The sequence below is a fragment of the Protopterus annectens genome, chromosome 11.part0, assembly GCF_019279795.1.
Source record: "Protopterus annectens isolate FY-2018-M chromosome 11.part0, PAN1.0, whole genome shotgun sequence".
NCBI classification, from domain to species: Eukaryota; Metazoa; Chordata; order Ceratodontiformes; family Protopteridae; genus Protopterus; species Protopterus annectens.
This window is the reverse complement of record NC_056745.1, coordinates 842,052,577-842,077,883: the sequence shown is the minus strand read 5'-3', so window position 1 is coordinate 842,077,883 and position 25,307 is coordinate 842,052,577. Positions and strand designations below refer to the sequence as shown.

Genomic DNA, 25,307 nt, shown 5'->3' with positions numbered 1-25,307 from the left:
TAAAGGATTTTGCAGCTTGAGCAGTGTTATCCTTTAGCATGGGGACTTTGAAACTTTCCACCTCGGTCTTAAGTAACGTGAAGTTTGCTTTTGAAAAGTTTTTCATGGTGGTTTCCTTGACCGGGGATGGGGGCGGAATGTGGATATCCAGAGTGATTAGTTTATGGTCAGATTTAACCAGCAAGGCTTTGACCTCCGGTGTGGAACACTGGCTGCCCATGTTGGTGATGACCAGGTCCAATATGTTGTCACCTCTGGTAGGGGTGCTGACCAGTTGATCCAGGGCATTTGAGTTTATAAATTCTAGGAAATGTTGGGCAAGGGAGTTAGTACTTGAGTAGTTCTCCCAGTTAATGTTTGGGTAATTGAAATCACCCAATATCAGGGTGTTTGGTAGGACCTTTATGTTTTCCAGTGTTTCCAGAAATGTGAAATGGGGGTTCTGGGATATGGTGGGTGATCTGTAGCAAGCTACAATTTGAATTGCAGTTTTGCCCGCTGTTAGTTACATGTGGATGATCTCTGAAGCATTGTGCTGTGCCACTAACCTGGAGATGCGGGTATTCTTGATAAATATGGATACGCCCCTGCCTTTTGTATTTCGGTCTGGGTTTTGTGGCCAAAATGTATGGTATGAGTTGTAGCCTGGTAGTGCTGGGGTGCTCTCTGGAGCCTTAAACCAGGTTTCTGTTACTGCACATATATCGATTTTCTCCATACTGAGGAGTGCCTCGAGTGCATGCATTTTGAGGTTTAGACTTCTGGCATTGAGTAGCATTACCTTCAGTTTTTTGTTACTTGTGCAATTTACGGCGGTGGGTTTGTCTTTTGAGCCTTGCCTAACAAAGGCACTATGGGGGTGGCAAGAGCCTTGGCCAGTAGGAAAGCCTATGGGTGACAAGTGCAAACTGTCTCTAGCAAAGCAGTGTGGCTTGCTGAGCATGTCATCCCAGGCAGACAGACACTGGATCCCCTTTGAATGACACCAGAAGCTTAGCCAATTGTTGAAATTGATAATTTTTCTTTATACCATGGTATCATTCTTGGTGAGGGCAGGAGCCTGGCACCCGACATGCAGCTAACAGTAACCTTCTCCTTGTTCAGCCTAGTGAGTGGGACGTCAGTATGCCTGACTATAGAGTCACCTATTACTAGTGTGTTGGGTATGTTATTTTGCTTTAAGGGCTGTGATTGCGTGACACACTGGTTTTGTGTAGTATGTGTTTCCTGGTTTGTGTTGGGGGGTGGAGGTTGCTTGGATGTCTGCTTTGGAGGTCTCTGTTGCTTTAGCAGATTTTTATTTAGAGCCTCTGAGTATGTTTTTGTGTATTTATGTGTGTTTTTTGCCAGTGCTGGTTTCATAGGTCTATGTGAGAATGGTGGTGTGATGCAAGTAATTCCCTTCCCATCTTGACTGTCTGATCCAGTCTTGGGTTGAGAGAGCTTGTCCTCCAGTTTGACTGTATATTTGCATCTCTTGCATGTATTAGTGTTTGGTGATAGGAGGAGAGGGTTGTCTGTGTACATGAGGCAGTTGTAACATTGCCTCAAAATGCCCAGATTCACCAGTTGGACTGGAGAGTACACCTAAAACTGCTCTTTGGACATGCTTGGATAGGTACAGTGAACTGTTTTACTGATTGGCTGGTAAGGTCAAATAGAGAGCAGTTATCCACACCTCAATGGAACTCCAGAAGACAGGAAACAGTCGATGGGCTTAACACAGTTTTAATGCAGTAAGAAAGCACAACACATAAACGATACTCCTTGAAAATACATTTTCATCCTTAACTTCATCAGATACAACTAACAAACTAAATTATATGCCTTAAATATTTCAATTAAATACAAATTCACCAATAAAAACAGTGTATCACTAAAATTAACATGTTATAGGCTTTACCCACAATCCTTTTCACCTCCACTAACATAAATAACTTAATTTATAACAACAATTCTACACTTCAAAAGTTAATTTTAATACAATTTATAATGTAAAATAAACCCTGTAACTGCTTGCATCAATAAATGTTACAACAAAATCTGTCCTTAAGGGTAATAAATCACAAAAAACTTGATATATAAGCTTATAAAATTTACCAAAAGTTATTCATAAAGAATGCATATGTCAGGCTGCCTAGAGAGGAGTTGTGGTATTGTATGAGGAAGTTGTGAGTGTCAGAAACATTTGTAAGTAGTGGTACAGGATATGTACGAGGGTAGTGTGACAGTGGTGAGGTCTGCAGTGGGAATGACACATGCGTTTAAGGTGTAAGTGCCTTGCACTCACAAGGCAAGATATACAACCCCAGTGGTCTCACAATTACTATAGCTCCTTGCCATGAGGGTTCTATTTCTGGAATCCAGGTGGACTAGTTCAGTATTCATAATGAAAGGGCATTGCGCACATCTCCCACATTTGAATGTCCCTTTCTTTTTTTTGGTTTCCACCCCCCTTACAGTGATAGTATCCTTCCAAAACACTTTTGATACTTGTTCCCTTCCTCTAGACACATTTAAAAGGGGTGTTAAAGTCTAGTTTAAGGTCACTGATTCTACTGAACCTAGTCCATTCCCTTTCGATGGTTCTACATACAACATTGGCATCCCCAAGGTTACTATGTGGGTGCAAGGCATTCTATGTAGGAAAAACTGAAAGGAAGCTGAAAAGGATAGTATATGAACATCTGAATGCCATAAGTAATAGAAATGTTAATAATGCACTATATTGGCACAGTATAGAATGTGGAAAAGGAAAGTTTAGTTTTTTTGTACTTGAAGATATCCCAAGGGATATGAGGGGTGGTATGTGGGAGACCAGAATTGAATACAGGGAACTTTACTGGCAGATTTTTTTAGAAGCCAGTAGGTTCCCTGGACTAAACGATGGTTTACCCCTGGCCCCAGTTTTAAAGCTGAGAGCAGCAAGATTATAACACTTACAAAAAAGTATACAAATGTGGCATTTGAGTGTGTTGAGTCCCTGCATAGTGAGATTTCGTAGTTATTTTAAATGTAAAACAGTTGTGAGTTTCAGATCCAATAGAGGGCACATGAATAACTTTTGATAAATTTTATAAACTTATATATCAAGTTTTTTTTATGATTTTTATTACCCTTAAGGAGAGATGTTGTTTTAACATATATTGATGCAAGCAGTTACAGGGTTTATTTTACATTATGAATTTTATTAAAAAGAACTTTTAAAGTGTAGAATTGTTGTTGTAAATGAAGTTAGTGGAGGTGAAAATGATTGTGGGTAAAGCTATAACATGTTAAGTTTAGTGATGTACTGTTTTTATTGGTGAATTTGTATTTAATTGAAGTATTTAGGGCATGTAATTTAGCTTGTTATATCTGATGAAGTTGAGGACGAAAACGTATTTTCAAGGAGTATCGTTTATGTGTTGTGCTTTCTTACTGCATTAAAACTGTGTTAAGCCCATCTACTGTTTCCTGTCTTCTGAAGATCCATTGAGGTGAGGATAACTGTTTTCTAAGCTACAATTGCACCTTTTTCTTCTTCATTGTGGTTGTCAAATAGAGAGCCTTATCCTTCTGTACAGTATAGGGGGTCTAGTGCTAGGGTTTATTAGTGCTTGCTGTGAGTTTTGAACAAGTGCTGGGCTGAGAAGTGAATGGTTTGAGTGTTTAAGTTGAAAGTTTGTCTAGTTGCAAGGGAAAAATTGAAGAGTAGACTTTGTGGAGCCGGGAAATGGGGAATACTTATACTCTAGCTAACTGGCGCTGCCCGGCGTGCAAAACCACGCTAATGCAGTTTTTGTAGCAGAGAAATGAAAGAGAGAGAAATTAGCCCAAAATGGCCAATAAACTACTAATTTCTGGGCTGAAACCACTCCTCCAGGGACAGATAGACTGCTCAAAGCTCCCCTCTCTCACAGGTGAACACAGAAACTTCCTTCTATCCAAGTAAGGTATGGGCAAACACAGAAACTTGTAACACAGCCCTGAATTCAGCACTAACCTGAAAACTGGACTATACTAGCTTAGAAAGGCGGAAAACAAGTTTTTTTTTTGTTTTGTTTGTTTTTTTCAGTAAATAAAGCAGATACAATCAAAAAACACTTCAAATACACAGAAATAGCTATTACACTTGAGTGTGTAGCCTACAACAGTTAAACAGGTAATTAAAAAAAAATGACTTTGTTAAAGTGCAGGCAGTAAAATAAGTACAATATGTAGCTGAAACAAGCTTTTTAAATCACAGAAACTCTAAAAAAATGACGTTTTAGGCGGAATTAGCTAGAGGCAGCAAGAAAATGCAGAAAAATAATACTTAATCACTCAAAAGTCTCTCTTTTGTCTCTCTGCTGCTGTAGAACTCTGCAGGGCACCAGGCAGGAGCTTGCTGAGCTGTATATAAGCCAGGAGTTTGCTGAACTGTATAGTGGAAAAAATCTTCTCCATTAATCCAGAGAAAGTTTTATCAACTGAGAAATCTAGCAAAGATAGCCAACAAATATTATAAAGCTCTCCATCTATATAATCCCAACAAAAATAAAATGAAATTGACAAACAGTTTTGAAAATTTGTAAAATGGGTACCTTGTCAAAGATCAAGCAACAATTATAACAACATCATATCCATTATCACATCCTCAGGTTTCTTATTACCATATGATTTCTTTAAAGAATTTTTCACAACTCTCCCAAATCAATAGCACCACCTCTAATACCCCTGTGCAAACCAATGACCTTCTGTGTTCATTCCCTAGAACTACATGTATCAAGTATCCCACAAGGCAGTTACTCAAGTTCAGGGGACACATAGTTTTTACCAGTCTAGCAGAGCCGATGGCAGCAGCAATGACTGAAGAACTAGCCCTTAATCAAGTCTCAATATGCAATCTGTCAACAGTGATAAACAACATTAAAAATGTGCTTTGCAACCCAGAAGCACACTTTTAAGAATAGAAGCAAAGGGCCTTATTTTAAGAAAACTGCCATAATAATGTGTCTCAAAGTAAATAAGCTGGATAGTCTCAACAATTATCTTAAAGATACCCTTCTTTTACTAGAAGAAAGGCAAAAGGCAATCATGTGGTAAGACTATAACCTACAAATTACTACAAACCTGAGAACTGAAAGATTCAACATGGCATCTAATATACCGCTTTTAATACATTGTGCAATTAGGTTTAAACTGACTTATTCAATGACTGTATCTTTTTCCTAAAACTGATCTTCAAACAAAGATCAGCTATCTCAGATTTGCAAACAATTACTTAAGTAACTGTGAACTACAGAAACAATCTGTGATGTGTTATTAATGATATCATACATTTACCATGCTATATCAGATTTTCTCTTCTAGAGCTGGCTGCATGAACTTGCAGTTTTTTTACAATGGCGACTGCTACTTTAAAAAAAAGAACTGATGTTATTTGTGAATGAGAAGTTATGTACCTACCATAACGTTCCATGTTAGTTGTCTTCTCTCGCCTTCTTTCTTGCTGGATGGGTTCGGAGCCGATCCTCGGCTCCGACTCGGCCATTTACTAAAGCTCGAGAGCTTATTTTACTGGCTCGAGGCAACCCTATATCCCATGATGCTAGGCGATAACTCCCCAGATCTCGTTTGGAAGCTGAAAAACCTAGCATAGGCCAATAAAATAAAATCCTCCAACTGAAAAGGAGGAGGAAGAGGGATAAAACCCCCCAAAGATCGTTATCTACACTATAGATATCCTAGGACACCTAGATGGTGAAACAAGGGAATATAAGAACCCTTCAAGGAAGGGAAGATCTTCTCGGTCTGTCCAGGCTAGGGGGATGGTGGGTGGGACGCAAGAAAGAAGGCGAGAGAAGACAACTAACATGGAACGTTATGGTAGGTACATAACTTCTCAATGTTAAGTTGTCAATCTCGCCTTCATTCTTGCTGGATGGGACCGCGTCCCTAGCACCTTCATCCTGGGTGGCTCATTGGAACAGAATCTTGAGAACGGTGGAACCAAATTTTGCTCTGTCCCTGGAGGCCATGTCCAATTTGTAATGCGAAACAAAGGTATGAGGAGAGGCCCATGTGGCTGCCGCACAGATAGTGTCTATTGGTAGTCTAGCTTGAAAAGCTGTAGATGTAGCTAGTGCTCTAGTTGAATGGGCTTTTGGCTTAGAAGTTAATTCTCTGCCTCTGAGTTGATAAATAGATGTAATCACAGAAGACAGCCACCTAGATAGGGTTACCTTAGATACAGGAAAGCCTTTCTTATTTTCTGAATACGATAAAAACAGTTTATCAGACTTCCTTATTTGTTTGGTTCTATCCAAATAGTATCGGAGCTGGCGGTGAACATCGAGATAATGTAGCTTTTGCTCCACTCTATTAGTATAGTTTGGGAAAAAAACTGGGAGATCAATTGATTGATTTAAATTTGTCTGCAAAGCCACCTTGGGTAAGAAGGATGGATTAGTCCTTAGAGAAACTCTGTCTTTATGGAAGATTAAGTAGTAGGGAGGACGAATGCAGAGGGCGTGAAGCTCAGATACTCTCCTAGCAGAAGTAATGGTGACTAGGAAGAGTGTCTTCCAGGAAAGAAATTTCAATGAACAGGAGACCGCAGGTTCAAAGGGGGGAAGAATCAAGGATGTTAAGACTAAATTAAGATCCCACTGAGGTGGAGGGTCTTTGATCGGAGGCTTAAGTAAAAATACACCTTTAAGGAAAACTTTGCAAAGCTTATGGGACATGATGTTGTGGTCCGATAAACCTATATGAAAATTCAATATGGCTGCCAACTGAAATTTTACTGTAGAGGCAGAAGACCCTGAATGAAAAATTTCGGCTAGGAAGTCTAAGACCGAATGAATTGGGGCAGTAAAGGGATCTATATTCCTTACCTTTGCCTAGAAGGAGAAACGTTTCCATTTACTAGTGTAAATCCTTCTGGTGGAAGATTTAAGGGAAGCTACTATGATATCCCGGACGGGATTAGAAATCATAGGAAGCCTGGCTAAAGACGGAAGTGGAGCAACCAAGCAGTGAGGTTGAGAGAATGTAGGGATTGGTGCAGCTGCCCCGATTGATGGGTCAACAGATCTGGAGCTGGGTCCAGATGCCAAGGCTGTACCAAAAGATAACGATGTAGGAACGGAAACCATATCTGTCGAGGCCAATAAGGGACAATGAGAATCAACTTGGCTCTCAAGGCGGTTGCTTTCTGAATTACTTGTGGGATTAGAGGAAAGGGTGGAAAAGCATAGAGAAGTCCCCGAGGCCAATCTTGGACTAGAGCGTCTCTGAGGGGATGGCCTGGAAGGGGGAAGAGGGTTAAGAAGTCGGGGCATTTGCTGTTTTGGGGTGTAGCAAAAAGATCGCAGCAAGGAAGGCCCCACTTCTGAAAAATCTCTTCTGCCACAGATTGTTTGAGAGACCACTCGTGTGGCATGAGTATAGCTCTGCTCAACCTGTCCGCTATGATGTTGGACTTCCCGGGAATATGCATTGCTATCAGAAACCGCTGAGAGGAGATTACCCATTGCCAAAGTCTGAGTGCCTCTCGACACAGGGGATAGGACTTGGTTCCGCCTTGCTTGTTGATATACCACACTACAGACATATTGTCCGTTTGGATTGCAATAGTTCCCAGGGGAAGAGAGTCGTGGAGGGCTTGCAACGTTAAAAGCACTGCTCTCATCTCTAGGACATTTATGTGCAGGTGGCGTTTGAAAGGTTGCCAAGTGCCATGGACCATCCTGCCCTGAAAATGCCCCCCCCCACCCGATCAGGGAGGCGTCCAATGTAACCGTGGCAACCGGGGGAGGAGGAACAAAGGGTCTGCCTTGATGGACTTGAGGGGACAATATCCACCAGGACAGATGACTTTTGCAAGTTGGAGTTATCATGATCTTGTGGTGCATAGGGAGTTGCTGAAAGGACCACTGGGCGAAAAGCATCCACTGTAGAAGACGCATGTAAAAACGTGCAAGAGGAAGAAGTGTTATGGCGGCCGCCATAAGACCCAATACTTTCAGGACATACCTGGCCTGAATTTTGTCGCTCTGAAGAAGAACATGGACATGGTTTTGAATATCTAAGACCCTTTGATCTGTTAACTTTGCTGAAAGTTGTATGGTGTCCAAGTTGGCGCCTATAAAGGTAATAGACTGACAAGGCAACAAGGCAGACTTTTCGAAATTTATAGAGATTCCTAGCCCTCTGCAAATGTGAATGGTGTAAGTTCTGGCTTGGAGGAGTTGATGCCTGGTGGTGGCAGTGAGGAGCCAGTCATCTAGATATGGAAACACCTGGAATCCTTGCCGTCTCAGGTGAGCCGTAACCGCTGCCATACATTTGGTGAACACTCTGGGAGCTGTAGTGAGACCAAAGGGCAGGGCTCTGAATTGGTAGTGACTGGCCCCCAGCCGAAAGCGGAGAAACCTTCTGGAGCGCCTGTGAATTTTGATGTGATAGTACGCATCCTGAAGGTCCATGGAGCACATCCAATTGTCCTTGCCCAGAAACGGTAGAATGGACTGTAGCGTGACCATCTGGAATCTTGTTCTCTTTACAAACTTCTTTAGTTTGCTGAGATCTAATATTGGTCTCCAGTCCCCTGTCTTTTTCGGTACCAAAAAGAACCTTGAGTAGATTCCGGATCCTAGTTGGTCTGCTGGGACTGGCTGGATGGCTCTTTTTGCTAGCAGTTTTGATATCGCTGGTACTGCTAGTTCCCTTAGACCAGGTGGAACGTCTGGAAGGGTTCCCTTTTGCTGAATTGGGGTTTGGATAAAGGGAATTTTGTAACCCTCGGATATGATCGACTGTACCCATTTGTCTTGAGTAAGGGAAAGCCAGGCTTTTGGGTACAGCGACAATCTTCCCCTGACTGCCTCCGAAGGTGGACAATCGGGCAACATCTCAGGGATGCTGGAAGGGTTTGTCAGAGAGAGGCTCCCTGCTACCCTGGTTCTGCGGAACCCCTCTGCCCCTAGGGCAGCGTCTGTTGTTGTTACCCCCTCTGCCTCTGGGGGTAAACTGACCTCTTGCATCAGGCATGACTCCTTGAGATTTGCGGAACCACATTTTCCCACCCTTCTGACCCTTAGGGTATGGTCTTGAAGGAGTGGAGAAACGGACTCCTACGGCAGAAAGAGTCTTGCCATCTTGTTCACATCTGGGCAAGGTGTCTTTCAATTGAGGTCCGAACAAAGCCGAACCATCAAAAGGGGAATTTGTGAAGGACGCCTTGAAAGGGTCCGCAAAATTACAAAGCCGCATCCAGGCGTGACGCCTTAAGGCCACTCCTGTGCCCGTGGCCCTACTCGCTCCATCGGCTGCATATGAAATTAGACGCATGGAGGAGTTAACAATCGAGTTTAGGGTTCCAAGCTGTGAGCTGATTTTATCCTGGGACCCAGCAGCTGACGGATCCTGTAAGACTTCTCCCAACTCTTTGAGAATATCTCTCTGAAGGCAGGTGAAGTAACACAAGTAATTCAGCGACCGCATGGCAAAGGTCGCTGAAGAAAACATCCGCTTACCGTACCTATCCATGGTCCTAGAATCCTTATCAGGAGGATGGATAGGTACTGAAGGATCAGCTAGTTCCTTCTTGGTGGCTGCAGCCACCACCATGGCATCTGCCAGTACACCATTTGTTAAGAATTGTTTGTCAACTGGTGCCATGATGAATTTAGATGGCCTCCGAGGGGTGGGTTCCACCGAATCTGGGGCCGACCACACCTTCCGAGCCACTACTTCCATAAGGGGGTCGAAAGGCGGAGACATCCAGGAGGTGGAGGGTCGAGAACCAAACGCTTCCAGGTACACCGACTCGTCCTCGGAAGGATTAAGGGAAGACCAGTTCCCCCTCTGCTTTAGGATTTCTAGGATGTCTGAGAAAGAGACATCCTCAGAGGGGGACTTTGGGGATCCCTCCGACTCATCCAAGTCGGTGTCAGATGTAATGGATTCAGGGGAGTCCACATGCTTCCTCTTACATGTCCTCTTACGCAGAGGCTCCGCTGACAGGTCAGGAGAAGCCTCGGAAGAGGAAGATATTCCCAGTGGGGAAACCTGAGGCATTGGATCTCTGGGTCCGGGAGCAAGAGAGTGGGAAGAGACATCAGCAGGCACTGTAGTGGGAGGAGCTGATGGAGCTGACCGTTGACTATGCCCTGGGGCTAGTACACTCCTCATCACCTCGAAGGCTCCCCTATCAGAAAGGCCAGAGGGCTCCCACTCCGAAGAGGTGGGAACCCCAGGCCGCACTGACAGGGAAGGCTCCGAGGCCGATGTCGGGGCCGAGCTCACCAGCGCCGACGCTCCGAGAGGGAGAACGGGGTCGGACAATGGTCCAATGCCACTCGCCCCCTCGGAGCCGATGAGAGAGACCAGGCGCCCGGATCCCTCCAATGAAGGCATCAAGGAGGAGATCGGAGCAGACTACGAAGGAGCCGAAGGGGGAGGTATCGGCTCTGACGCCACAACAGTCACGGCTCCAAGGAGCTCCGGCTCCGAACTCTGAGGGAGAGTCAAAGGAGGAAAAATAGGTGGAGTCGTAATAGCTACCGTCTGATGAGACGGGCTACAGATCATTTGGGCCAATGCCTGAGACTTTAACAGCCTACTTACCACTCTCTCAAGGTCGTGGTCAGAAAGCCTGGACGACCGAGAAGATCGGCTCCGATGGCTCTGCTCCGAGAGCAGGGGGGATCTCGGAGCCGAATGGGTGGACTCCAACGAAAGGGATCTTGACCTCTTCTTAGATATGGATGGAGCCAAAGGAGCCAAAGACACGTCGGCTCTGGCCAGAGCCGACCGTGAATGCATGGATTCAGAGGTATCGGCACCGAGTGGGGCCGAGACAGGAATCTGTGACTCAGAGGGATCGGCTCCAGCCGGAGCCGATCTAGGCACAGACAAAGAGCCAGCAGCCGAAGGCTTAGTACTCGGAGCCGACGGTTTTGCTGGTTTCAAAGGCCTCCCTGACGCAGACTTAGTCGGGGAGCCCTCGGGCTTTAACAAGCCCCTCAATATTAGTTTGTTTCTGTGCTCCTGCAGGACTCTTGGACTGAACGCATGACACACAGAACAAGAGTCCTGCAGGTGCAGGGGTCCGAGGCAGTAAACACAAGAAGTGTGACCGTCTGTCAGAGACATTTTCTGACAGCACGAGTCACACTTCTTAAAGCCTGAGACCTTAGTTTCCTTTGGTTTCTTCGACATAACAGTGTCGAGGGAGCACAAAAGGAAAAAGAAACACACACACACACACACACACACACACACACAACACTCAAAAAACAATAAAAATATTAAGTGGGATACTGACACACCCAAACACTCCACAGGATCCCTAAGAATAATTAGGAAAGGGGCAGGCTTAAGGCCTAACCTAAAGAGTGGAGGGGGGGATATAAGGGGAAAAAAAGGGAAGGTATTAACAAGAATAGGATTAAAAGTAGTCGTTAACTACTAAAAAACAACTGGGTGAAAAACTAACCAAAAAGGGTGGCTGAAAACTATGTATTCAAAAGACTTACCAGGAGCCGGTAAAAATACGCACCTCGCAAGCGAAAGCGGCAAACAAGATCTGGAGAGTTATCGCCTAGCATCATGGGATATAGGGTTGCCTCAAGCCGGTAAAATAAGCTCTCAAGCTTTAGTAAGTGGCCGAGTCGGAGCCGAGGATCGGCTCCGAACCCATCCAGCAAGAATGAAGGCGAGATTGACAACTTAACATCAAGTTATATGTTGCTTAGCAGGTGGAACAAATTATTCTGAGGCATATGTGTGTTTCATTAAATACACCCCCCCCCCATTTTTTTTTTTTTTTTGTAAATAAAAATAAAAAAAATAAATAAATATGTGTGTTTCATTAAATACACCCCCCCATAAAGTTCATTTGGTGTAAGTCTGTTATAGGTCCTCTTATTACTGCTAAAAAATACACCTGGACAGGTCTGTAGCAGAAATATAATAAATTTTAACTTTTAAAGTGTTTATTCGGACTCTTTTCTGAGTTGACTGTTTGCCACATGATACATACAGTGAAAGGAATAACTTGACTTTAATCATAATGTATTAGTGTTTGTTTATTAAATCAACCTTTTCAACATGTTGTTACAACAAAACCCTTACAATACTTATAACATTAAATCCTTTAATATAACCAGCATCTGCAACACTTAATGTTACTTCTTATATTTATATTTTTACTTATATTTTACTTACTCTTTTCATGTTCTTCTACTGCAGAGACTGTCATGCTTACCATTTTCCAGATCCTTTGCATCGGGAGAAGCATGCATGCTAGAACAATTATCTAATGCATTTGTTGTATTGAAAACATGACCTGCTAAATCTTCAATGGATGAAAAGGGTTTTCTCACATAATAGCCACGTATTTTCCACTATGTATTAAATACATTCCTCATATAATGGGTACTGGAATAAAATGTGTCAAATCCTCTTTTCTTCCCTACTGAAATGGCAATTATTTGGTATCTTGCCACTACTTCTAACATTTACCCAAACATTTCCTTCCTGAATTTCAAATTTGCAACTTTTGTTAACTTGCACAGAAGCGTCTTAACTTTCTGTAAATAAGGAATGATAGACATTTTGCATTAAACTTTCCAAAGAAAGGGTAAAAAACAGAATTGTCTATTATTTCCTTTGTCTTTTTTATGCTAAAAATGTTATCACCGTCCTTAAATATGGCTATATATTTTACTTAGTATCTTTTTCTTCTTAATGTAATTATTTACGTAAATCAACTTACTAAATACCTACTAAGAATTGTTCCTACTCAGTCTAAAAACACCTAATGCTTTAGCTATCACTTGATCCAAAACATCTTTTCTTCCTTTACTATTGCCATAATGTCTACACAACCCACTCTCACCATTTGAATCAATCTGGATAATAACTGTCAATCAATGATATTTTATTAGTCATTTCTAACTCTAATCGTGAATAACAAACCTTTTCTTAAAACCTTATCAGCTTCATATTTAAATTTTTTGATCACACCACTGCACCAAACATTATAAACGGGGATATATATTTTTGCTCTTATTGAGTGTATTAACAGTTTTTCTGTCATCCCTGCAAATGCTGCTTCTACAGTCCATATAGTAGTACAGTATTTACTTAACTTTGTTTTCAGGTACTGCACATGCAATGTATTAATGCTGTTTGGTGTGAGAGACATAGCAAAATCAGATTTTTTCCCTACAAGTAAAGATGGTAATCTAGCTGACTAAAGCGTGAGCTGGAACAAGCATTGTCTCCAAATTCAGTGATCTATTAATGCTACTTTAGCAAATTAAAATATTACTGATGGATAATGTGTAACAAAATAAAGTATAATATGTGTGATGGCTACTGAGACACATTTGTGCTTTTTTATTTATCCTTCTAACAGTACTATGTAACTGACTCAGTTTTGCTAAATGTTTTTTTCTACATTTCCTTTACCCTCAAATACTGTAATACTATAATGCTATAAAGAATATAGTTAAGCTGTCTTCACTATCCAAGCACATACCAAGTGAATCAATAATGAATATGTGGAAAACATGGAATATAGTATGTGTGTGTATGCAATACATATGAATGTTGTGTTTTGTATATATGTGTGTGTGTGTGTGTGTGTGTGTGTGTGTGTGTGTGTGTGTGTGTGTGTGTGTGTGTGTGTGTGTGTGTGTGTGCGTGTGTGTGTGTGTGTGTATGCATATCTATATCTAGCATTGGTTTATATATATATATATATATATATATATATATATATATATATATATATTTTTTTTTTTTTTTTAATTTTTTTTTTATAATGTATATAGAGAGAGAGAGCATACATACACACACACAATGCGTATATAAGTTCTACATTTAATCACTGATGGATATTTCATTAAGGTTTAATACATCAGAAAACAAAAACCTTTGAATACCATTGAACGTTCAAAATCAATCAAACCTTTCAAATAATATAAAGCAATATAAACACTGTTTTCCATTACATTGGGGGATGCACCCCACACTCCACCACAAACCAATGCAACTTTAAATATGTTAACTCCAAGATTGTACAACAGGTGAGGTAAAGGAATAAGTCCCTCAGGCCATTGTCTCTCTCACTCTTGACAATTACAGAATGCACCATCACTTTCAGGTACAAGTGAATGGCAAGCATCTGTCTGTTACAGCTGACTTATAACTTCCACTTTGAGTGGACAAATCCCAACATGTCAACGACTGGAATCCACAAACCACATTTGTGAATAAAACTAGCCACAAAACACTTTTGAACTGTTTTTTGCAGGGGGCAAGCTACCCCCCCCCCCAAACACACACACACGCACACACACACAAACTTATATATACCAACTCCACAGTCTTAACAACTTGAAGAAGGGGAACATTTTCCTCAAAAAGGCTATCACTGCCAGCACAACTTGCCGACAGTGACTTTCTGTGGAGGAATTCCAATCCTCAGTGGATTAAACTTCAGTCAAATGACACTCAAGAATTAAATTTTCATTTACCTGTACGTAAACATACTTATATCACTACGTTGTAGCCATTTGTATGCTTTGATGCAACACTCTCAGATGAAATGCTAAGGTAGTTCAAATAAATGAATATTGATGAAACAGTCATCCTAACCATAAACTGTGGTTAACATTAATGCTCTGTTGGCTATATAGCAGGTGGCACACTATCATTCAACATAGCCAAGAGAGAGCAAGGTTTTAGCACATTCCCATGTCAACTGCTATGCTGGAAATATAAAACTACGCATTTAGGTGGTCTTAAACTGTCGCTTGATTTGTTTCTCTACCAAATGTTGCTTTTTAATACGAGGTATTCATATTAATAAACTAGGAAACATAAACTTGGTTATACAGCGGTTATAAATACATGAAGTGGCTATGCAGCTTGCAGGACACATTTTATCACTTCACTCTATTTCACATAAACACTGAAGTATTATGGCAAACATTAGCATCATATCTACATTACTGTTAACCTGCCACTATTTTCATCCATCATATGAAATCACAAGGTCAGATATAATCAAATAGTAGAAATAATAATACATTAAATGTTGTTGTTTGTCTTTCGGCTTTTTCCCGGTATGGGGTCGCCACAGCGGAACTCCGGTCCGCTAATGATTGGCAGTAGATTTTTACAAAACGCCGAGGTGCCAGCTCAAAGCCCAACCTTCAACAAAGGCATGCCCATTTACGCACACATGTCTTTCGAACGCTACCCAACCGCGGGGAGGACATGCAGACTCCACACAAGGCACTCCCAAGCCACGCCGAGAATTGAACGGGAGAACCTCTTGCTGTGAGGTAACAACGCTACCACCGTACCACCGCGGCAATAATAATACATTAAATAAAAGTTCCAAAAATATGCTTAGGCTGCACATATGGTGATGCTGTTGAATGCATGATGTTGGGTAAGCATTTCAGACTCATTGCCACTTTCTGCACATGCAGACTGCATACATACAGAGTAGTTAGATTCTTTTAACGTGCTACTGAAAGTGAAAAGGATAGTTGACTGCTTTGGAAAAGAAAGATTCAGCTTTATATGTGCAAAGCTATTTCTTGTACTTAATCTAAACTCTAGTGAATGTAAATATTTGGAGGTACTAGACAGGTCATAAATCATCAGAAATAAGAAACAAACTATAAAGATTGATTCAAGTAATTTATCAAATCTGGAAAGTGAGTACATTATTACTTATCATAAGACCTGCAGAAGCAATTTATTATGCAAACCGAATAAGCTATTTAATATAAGAAAGTGGATTATTATTCTAGCATCACAGATTAAGGCACTCTTTTGTACAGCAGCTGTATTCTAAGATGACTCTCATCTTAAAAGAATAATATTTGAATACTAAGCTTCTGAGACAAGATAAGCGTACAGTGTTGGAGGCAGGGTATATGAGGAAAACAGCTAAACAAAGGAAGCTGTATGCAATTCTTAGCCAGTTAGACTACACTAATCAATGATTGTGTTAATTTTGTTATATTCTGTAAAATGAAATAAAACAGAATATTAATGGATTGAAAAAGGCTCCCTATTGAAATATCAGCACTCACATTGCCTAGTGCAGACATACCCAAAAAAAAGACTGAAAACACAGAAGAGCAAATCTCAAAGATTGTTGTTCTCCTTAAAACTTATTTTTGCAGGTGGGAGCAAGCCCCCTGTACCCTCGCATCCCCAAAACTTATATATACCAACTCCAAGACCGCAATACACCAGAGAAAAGTGAATATTCCAAGAAATGTAATCTAAGACTTGATATATGTAGGTCAGTAATTTCAGCCAATCATCTTGATATATATAGGTCAGAAATTTCAGCCAATCAGTCTCAGTATATCTAGAATTGCTCTAGCGTGTCCCGACAGTTGAAACGGTTACTGAATGTGCACTTATACTTGTTTTATATTACTTGGATGGCATGTGGTTAAACAGTCTTATACCAAACAATAATCAAGCCAATAAGAATGCTATTATTAACACATGACACCAGAGTGTGTTTTTGTTTTGATAGTACCAAATTCCTAGCTGTATCTGATGTCATTTAGTATAGAACTAACTAAGCAGAGGAAATTCTTAACAGATGTTTAACAAATGAGCACAAAAAACATCCTAGCAAAATTCACGAGCATGGCTGCACTGATGCAACTTAGATGCCCATATTTGAAGTAGATGTGCAGCAAGAAAACTAAATTCTCATGCAACTGACAATGATTGGACTTTGCTGCACACACAGTCTGTATACTTAAGGGACATGTCCATGGAAAGATGACTTAACCTCTAGCCTCCAGGTCAGATGTCAAAACTAGGAAAGTGGCTGCATACAGGACAACCAAGGTAAAATCTCTCCTAAACGCAAGGCCCCATCAGACATTCTAATGATGGAATGTGTGGAAGTGAACAAGACAATGGAAGTGGAAACAACATCAGGGTAGTCAAAACAAAAATGTAGCTGTAGAGGCAGTAGAGATATTATAGTACAAATATAACAGACAAAATTGTCCACAAACTCAGGAGCAGTATAGTGACATTCTGCTTCAAATTATGCCAAAGGAAACCAGTCAAATCTACAAGCATGACTTCAGTGTACCTAAGGCAAAAGGGCATGCCAGTGTTATAGACATGAGGGCAACAATATGACTGTGCCATTTCTTAGCAGTTTGGAGCAATACAGATTTCAACCTTTTAAATGCCTTAGAAAAGAGCACACATATACATCCACAGCAATAGCCTATGTACACATAACTAATGGGGATGCACATACCGCCACTGTGTGCAATGATGACTGTAGAGCCTAAATCACGTCATGCCAGTTCTTGGGACCAAGCAGCCTCTGCAGCCATGCAGTGGAGAGCACAGTCTCCTGTCCTATGACATGAATACCAGTGTAAGCACTTCCATGTTGCTCATGCAAAAGACCATGCTGTCCCTCATTGTACTCAGAAAGAGTATTGATAGCAGTACTACTATGTTTCATTGTTTCTCACACACATACAGACAGCAGACAGTCATTTATGTCCACTGCAGCTGTAGTTTGGAAGCCACTCATTACCAGAAACATGCAAGGCAAAAGGATGCAGTGGCAACTATCACTATCTATTACTGCAGAAGCCACATTACTTTTGTTGTTGCCAAAGGCAGTAACAGAATGGGAAACATACCACCCTACAAAAAAAATAAGTTATGTACTCACCATAACGTTCCATGTGAGTTGTTCAGCTCGCCTTCATTCTTACAGATGGATCGGCTCTGAGTCGGCCCTCTACAAAGCTCAAGATCTTTAGACAACTCAAGGCCAAGTTCCTAGCCCATGATGCACCTTGAGTTACCTCAGATCTTGTTTGCTGCATTTAATAATACCATGTGTCATTCTATGACTCTTTAGGAGAAAGCCCATAGAAAGATTGAGCAACCAGGATAAGCTAGTATCTCGGTCCTCAAAAAACCCTGAAGGGGGTAGGAGAGTGGGAAGTAAGAATGAAGGCGAGATGAACAACTGACATGGAACGTTATGGTGAGTAGAAAACTTCTTTATGTGAAGTTGTTCTATCTCGTCATTTCATTCTTACAGATGGGTAGCGTCCCAAGCACCATCTTTCTAGGGTGGCTCACGGGAGTATGCTTTTCCGGACAGTAGACCCAAAGGAGGCCCTGTCTCTGGAGGCCATGTCAACTTTGTAATGAGTGATAAAGGTATGGGGTCTTGACCAAGTGGCTGCTGCACAAATGTTGTCTATAGGAAGCCTAGCAGAAAAGGCAGAAGATATGGACACTGCTCTGGTAGAATGAGCCTTAATTTTGTGTTGTAAAGGTATATTAGCAGCTGAATAAGTAAATGTGATACAATCAGATAACCATTTAGAGAGTGTTGTTTTTGCCACTGGCATACCTTTTCTGGAATCTGAAAACAAAACGAAAAGCTGTTCTTATTTTCTGAACTATTTTGTTCTATTGAGGTAAAATCTGAGCTGTCTATGAACATCAAGCTTGTGCAGTATATATAAGTTGTTGGTGTGCTTGGGAAAGAACACTGGCAAATCTATGATATGGTTAAGGTTAGTTTCAGTACAAACCTTGGGTAAAAATTAAGGATTTGTTCGCAGGGATACTCTGTCAGCATGGAAAATCAAATAAGGAAGCTTTATGGACAAGGCCTGAAGCTCTGACACTCTATTGGCAGAAGTGATTGCTAATAAAAAGATAGTCTTCCATAAGAAATATTTCAAATCACATGAAGAAGCTGGTTCAACAGGTGGGAGAATAATGCTTGAAAAAATAAAATTTAGATTCCATAGAGTATAAGGGGATTTCACAGATGGTCTGAGATGAAAGGTCCCTTTGAGAAAGGCTTTGGATAGTTTGTGTGACATTATGTTTAATCCTTCAAAGCCAAGGTGAAAATTAGAGATAGCAGCAAGTTGAACCCGAACTGTTGCTGCTGCAGCTCCTTTATTGAAAAGCATAGTCAAGAACTCTAATATGGAGGTAATAGGGGCTTAGTAGGTATCAATGTTATTTTGAGAAGCCATATAGAAAATCTTCTCCATTTGCTAAGGTATAGCTTCCTAGTAGAGGACATATGAGAAGAAATCAATATATGCTGCATTTCATTTGAGAGGTTATGGAACTTGGCTATGTTGGGAATTGGAGCAGCCAGGCTATCAATTTCGGGGACTGAAGAGAGGGATGAACAGCCCCCGAAGAATGCATCAGAAGATCTGGAACTGGGTCCAGAATCCAAGGCTCTTCCAACTGATGAAGTCAAAGGAAGGGGAACCAAATCTGATGAAGCCAATGAGGGGCTATTAGAATGATGGTCCTTCCCAGAGCTTTTGCTTTATGCAATACTTCTGGTATCAAGGGAATGGGTGGAAATTCATAGAGGAGAACCGGAGGCCAGTCGTGTATGAGTGCGTCCCTCGGGGCTTCTTCTGGAGGGGGAATCAGGGCAAAGTAGCTTCTGCATTTTGTGTTCATGTGGTTGGCACAAAGGTCGCAGCAAGGCTGGCCCCACCTGAGGAAAATTCTCTCCGCTACCTCTTTCTTAAGGGACCACTCATGAGGCAACAAAATTGCCCTGCTCAGTTTGTCTGCTATCACGTTGGATTTCCCCAGGATGTGCATTGCTAACAGAAAGTGCTGCATGAATGTAGCCCACTGCCATACTCTTACAGCCTCGCAACAAAGGGGATAGGAACTGGTTCAGACCACTGACATGTTGTCCGTCTGAATCGCAATTGTTCCCAGAGGAAGAGAGTCCTGGAAGTACTGCAATGCCAAAAGTACCGCTCTCCTCTCCAGAACACTGATATGCAGATATATTTCCTGTTTGATCCATGTGCCTTGGTCTGTTCTTCCCTGAAAATGCCCCCCCACCCTATCAGGGAAGTGTCCATGGTCACTGTGGCCGCTGGTGGTGGTAGGACAAAAGGACGACATATCGTTACATGAAGAGAGGTCAACCACCATTGAAGATCCTTTTTGCATGTGTTTGTGATCATTATGAGATGAGACATTGGGAGCTCTTGGTAAGACCATTGAGTGAATAACAGCCATTGCAGAATCCGCATGTGCATGCGACCCAGCAGTATCACTAATACTGCAGCTGCCATCATGCTATTGTGGACCTGCTGACAAAGTAGGAAAACTCTTTCAGCTGGAAGTCTCAAAGTGGTAGTGGTGTTGTCCAATTCTGCTCCGATAAAAACGATATGTTGCGATAGTGACAAGGCAGATTTTTCTGAATTTATTGTAATGCCCAGATGACTGCAGAGAGAAAGAGTGGTGTCCCAAGCTTGTATTAGCTGATGCCTGGTGGTGGTGGTGAGGAGCCAATCATCTAAATACGGAAACACCTGGAATCCTAAATGCCTCAGGTGAGCCGTGACCACTGCTATACATTTGGTGAACACTCTGGGGGCTGTAATGAAATCAAAGGGTAGGGCTCGAAACTGGTAATGACTGGCTCCAAGCCAGAAGTGCAGATGATCCCTGGATGGTCTGGCCATTTTTATATGGTAGTACGGATCCTGTAGATCTAGCGAGCACATCCAATTGTCTTTCCCTAAAAAGGGAAGTATCGACTGAAGCGTGACCATCTAGAACTTCTCTGTTTAGTCTGCTGAGGTCCAAAATAGGGCTCCAGTCCCCTGTCTTTTTTGGAACTAAAAAGAATCTTGCGTAAGTTCTGGATCCTGTCTGGTCTGCTGGGACTGGTTGGATGACTCTTTTTCTTAGCAACATTTGGACCTCTACTGTTGCTTGTTCTCTCTAACTGGGTGGAACGTCTGGGATTTTTGTTGTCAATGGAGGGGAAGTGGTGAAAGGAATGCAGTATCATCTGGAAATTATACTTTGGACCCAGTTGTCATTTGTTATTTTGAGCCAGGCGTCTGGATACAAAGATAAGCGACCCCCAACTACATCCAGAACAGGACAGTCGGGCCTCCTTTCAGGAGCGCTGGAAGGGCTTCCCAAAGAACTGGTCACTGTCACCCTGATTTTGTGGACCCCCTCTGCCGCGATGGCAGTGTCTTCGATTATTGCCCCCTCCTCTGCCTCTGGAGGGGGGGTTCGCCATGTGTGTTCAGAAAGGCTCCTTGGGCTTTTCGGAATCACATCTCTCCTCCCTTTTGACCCTTAGGGTAGGGTCTAGTAGGTGTGGAAAAACAGACTCTGATGACAGAGTCTTTCCTTCCTGCTCACACCCGGTCAAAGTTTCCTTAACTGTGGGCCCAAAAAGGGACGAGCCATCAAAAGGGGTGCTGACAAAGGATGATTTAAAGGGCTCCGCGAAGGAACACAAGCGCATCCAGGAATGTCTCCTGAGAGCAATTCCTGTACCTGCTGCCCTACTCGCTCCATCAGCTGCATATGAAATGAGACGCATGGACGAGTTCAGTATGGAATTGAGGGTAGCGAGCTGGGAGACGACTCTGTCTGAAGCTCCTGCAGCTACCGTACCCTGAAGAGCATCTCCAAGCTCTTTAAGGAGGTCTCTTTGAAGTCCTGTAAAATGAGTGAGATAGTTCAGTGAACGCATGGCAAAAGTCACTAAACTGTATATGCACTTCTCTTATCTATCCATGATCCTAGAGTCTCTATTAGGAGGATGGATAGATGAAGAAGTTTCTGACATCTCCTTTTTGGTGGCTGTTGCCACTACCATGGCATCAACTGGCACATCCTTGGTGAGGAAAGACTTTTTCTGGAGGGGCAGAAATAAATTTATTGGGCCTCCTAGGGACAGGCTACATGGTGTCCGGAGACTCCCACACCCTTCGTGAGACCAGCTCCATGAGCTCATCGAAGGGCAGAGACACTCGAGATGTGGAGGGTTGAGACCCAAAAGCCTTCAGGAGAACCGACTCATCTTCAGTAGGGTTGGTGGACTTCCAGCCACTCCTCTGCCTGAGGATCTCTAATATCTCAGCAAATGAAATATCTTCAGAGGGGGACCATAGGGACACTTCTGATTAATCTAAGTCAGTGTCTGATGTGAGAGACTCCTGTGGAGAGTCTAGATGCTTCCTCTTGCAAATTCTCTTCCTGGTAACCTCATCAGTGAGAACTTCTGGCGAGGTCTCTGAAAAGCAGGGGCCACTCAGTGGGGCTTCCTGAGGCTCAGGGTCTCTATGCTTTGACAGGATCTGTGAGTCAGAAGTGGACACAGGTGCTTTTGAGGAGGAGGTAGTTGGACTTGAGGTTGTAGATGTTTTAGGAGACATCACTCTCCTCATGGCTTCAAAGGCACCTCTGCACAGATGAAAAGGGACCGCTGGATCTGAGGAAACCATTGATCCCCTCGGCACCGAGACAGTGAGCTCCAAACCAGAGGTAGGAGCCAAGCTCATCTGAGCCAAAGCCTGAGAGGCAAAGTCAGAACCAAGTCAGTCCGACTATCCTTCCTGGACCCGACCGGAGTGTCGGCTCCCAGACTCCTCGATGGGTACCGAGGACATCCAAGTAAACGCAACCAATGGCACTGGAACAGGCATCGGTTCCAAGGGCTCGACAATCATCAGGTCTCACTCCTCTGTCTCCGAAGGATCGGCATGGCTTGGGGGAAGAAATGAAGTTGATGGCAATACAGTCTTCAGTTCCGAAACTGCTTGGGTCGGAGCCGATAAAAATGTTGCGAACGCCAGTGCCTGTAGCAACTTCTGCACCACACGATCCACATCCAAATCGGAAAGGCTGATCGAGGACTGAGATAAATGGATGGATGGATGGATGGATGGATGGATGGATGGATGGATGGATGGATGGAGGCACTGATTGAAGAATTGGAGATTTTTAGTACCTCGGATACAGGTTCCAGGACTGGGGACCTGCTCTAAAAAGACAAGACCCTCTGCTCCAAGGGGCTGTGGAGCTGACGTCGATGTTTTATTGGATTTTTTTACTTCCGAAGAAGTAGAAGCCTTAGAAGACTTTGAAGGCTTACCACACTTATCCTGGTCACTCAAAGCTTCCTGAAAAGATGGTTGCAACAGTCCTCTGTCTATAAACTTTCTTTTCCTCTCCTGAAGAACTCTAGAAGAAAAAGAATTACAAATGGAGCAGCTTTCCTGTAGGTGCAAGGCTCCAAGACAAATAGGCAATTGACGTGACTATCTATCACAGACATCTTTTGTCCACATTTTGGACACTTTTTAAAGTCTGACTTGGGATGCTTATCTCTATCCTGGTCAGCCATGCTCAAAAGATACAGTATCTAGAAATAATCTACTGTACTAAATAGACACACCCAAAACTAGTTAAATAAGCCCTAAACAACCATGGGCTAAAACTACTGTGACTAAACTGCCACTATTGAAAACACACACAGACTAACTAGTTATTCAAACTACTGTAAATATAAAATACAATATACTGTGACTAAACTGTCACTGTTCAAAAGCACACAAACACACACTAAGTACTAATTTAAACTACTCTAAATATAATAGGCTTAATAGAAAAACGAAGGCCAAAAAAAAAAAAATATAAATATATATATATATATATATATATATATATATATATACATATATATACATATATATATATATATATATATATATATATATATATATATATATATATATATAAAGGCACACCAAAGGGAAAGGGAATATACTATTAAGCTATAAAAGCTAAAAGTATCATAAGACTAACTCCAAAAGTATAGAAATAACAATATTATCTAGATTATTTTAGAAAATAAAATTGTACTGGCCCGAGCTATGCAAGGAACCTCCAATCTATTGCAGCCATACCTCCCAACCATACCAAATTACTCTGTATTTACCGAGTTTTGGGGTCCAAATGAAGGGGTGCCACGATTCCCGATTGGCACCCCTTCATTTCCGATTTTTTTGCTTCAATTTTTTTTAAATTTTTTAAAAATCGCGCTGTCGGAGCTGACGTCATCACGTGCGCGTTGACGTCAGCGCCGTCAGGGCTACCAGCCAGTCGGAATTGAGCTCAAGGAGCTCACATCATTATTTCCAGCTGGCTGCGAGCGGGAATACAGCAGCGAGAACCAGGCAGCAACACTAATGGCATCCGTATCTGCCCACATCAAGTCTCAGCCTTCAGGTAAGAAACGGGTCCCTAAGCTTTCAGCGTGCATTTAATTTATCATAAGTTCATGCACTCAGGCCATTTTAGTTTTTCTTTATTTTATCTGCAGCTGGGAAAGTTGCTGCTGCTGAGCTGGACTGTTTGCCTTTGTAAGTCCCGTTTCAGTTTATCTACTGGGAAAGTGTGCATGTGCAAGTTTATCTCCTGCTGAGCTGTGTTTGGAAAACTTTATCTGCTGCTGAGATGTTCGTATGCATTATCTGTTGTTTTGTGGGCCGTTTCAGTTTACCTGCTCAACTCGTTTATCTCTTTGGGCAAGTGTGCAAGCTTTATGTTGTATGAGGTAAAATGTAATTTACAAAAGCATACTTATCAGGGGTGATGCTTGCACCAGACTAGGAATCTAACTACCGTGTTTCCATTTGAGTAGAATAAAAAAGGCATATCAAGGTCAGCTAATCTAAGCTCTGTTAGTTACAGAAATTAAGTAAGGTTCCTGTACTGGTTTAATATAACCCAAATGAATCCAGAATGAGAATTACAATATCCCCATTACAGTTTGTGCACTTTATAAACTACTGTCACTCCTTTTTATGCAAAGTCATGCTTTGTATAGAAAATATGTCCTTTCTTTTGAATAAGTACTTAAGTTTGCCACTGTGATTTTATTGAACCAAGGTAATGATGTGTGATCTACAAGCTATGTTGAACCAAGGTTAGTGTTCACCTGCTTCCTAATGGCTTTATATTTGCTCTAATTCTCTATATAATTGCTCTACTTCATAACCTTGTGAAAACCATGTTTTGGGTAGTGTTTTTAGAGAGCATTTTTTTTTTGCGTTTTAAGGAATTTGAGTAAATGTAAAGCTCCTACAAGATGCACATTATCCTATGCATGTTAGACAGATTTCTATGTTCAGTCCTTTTACTATCTTGTTTCAGAAATGATAGCATTGCTTAAAACACATTTGCTTTTATGTGCTTCATGTTAGAAGAAACAGACAAAAGTGCAGACTCTACTCTGAGCTCCAGTGATGTTTCACCTCGGTCGTCTGGAACAGAGTCTGGTCTACGGTCTTCAGCATCACCAGAATTTAGTACATCTCCACTTAATATAGTTTATGCTACTAATCTCTTAACCATCATATAGGACTGCTTTTGGTATTGCAATGTGGAGTTTTAAATATGCAGTATTTTTAATGCGA

At 41.9% G+C, this 25,307-nt stretch overlaps 1 protein-coding gene across 1 annotated transcript in view; it reads right to left on the bottom strand.

Annotated features, from left to right (window-relative positions):
* CAMK1D (calcium/calmodulin dependent protein kinase ID) overlaps positions 1-25,307 on the bottom strand; it is a 2,521,771-nt gene that overhangs the window by 1,653,547 nt on the left and 842,917 nt on the right. The window lies entirely within an intron of this gene.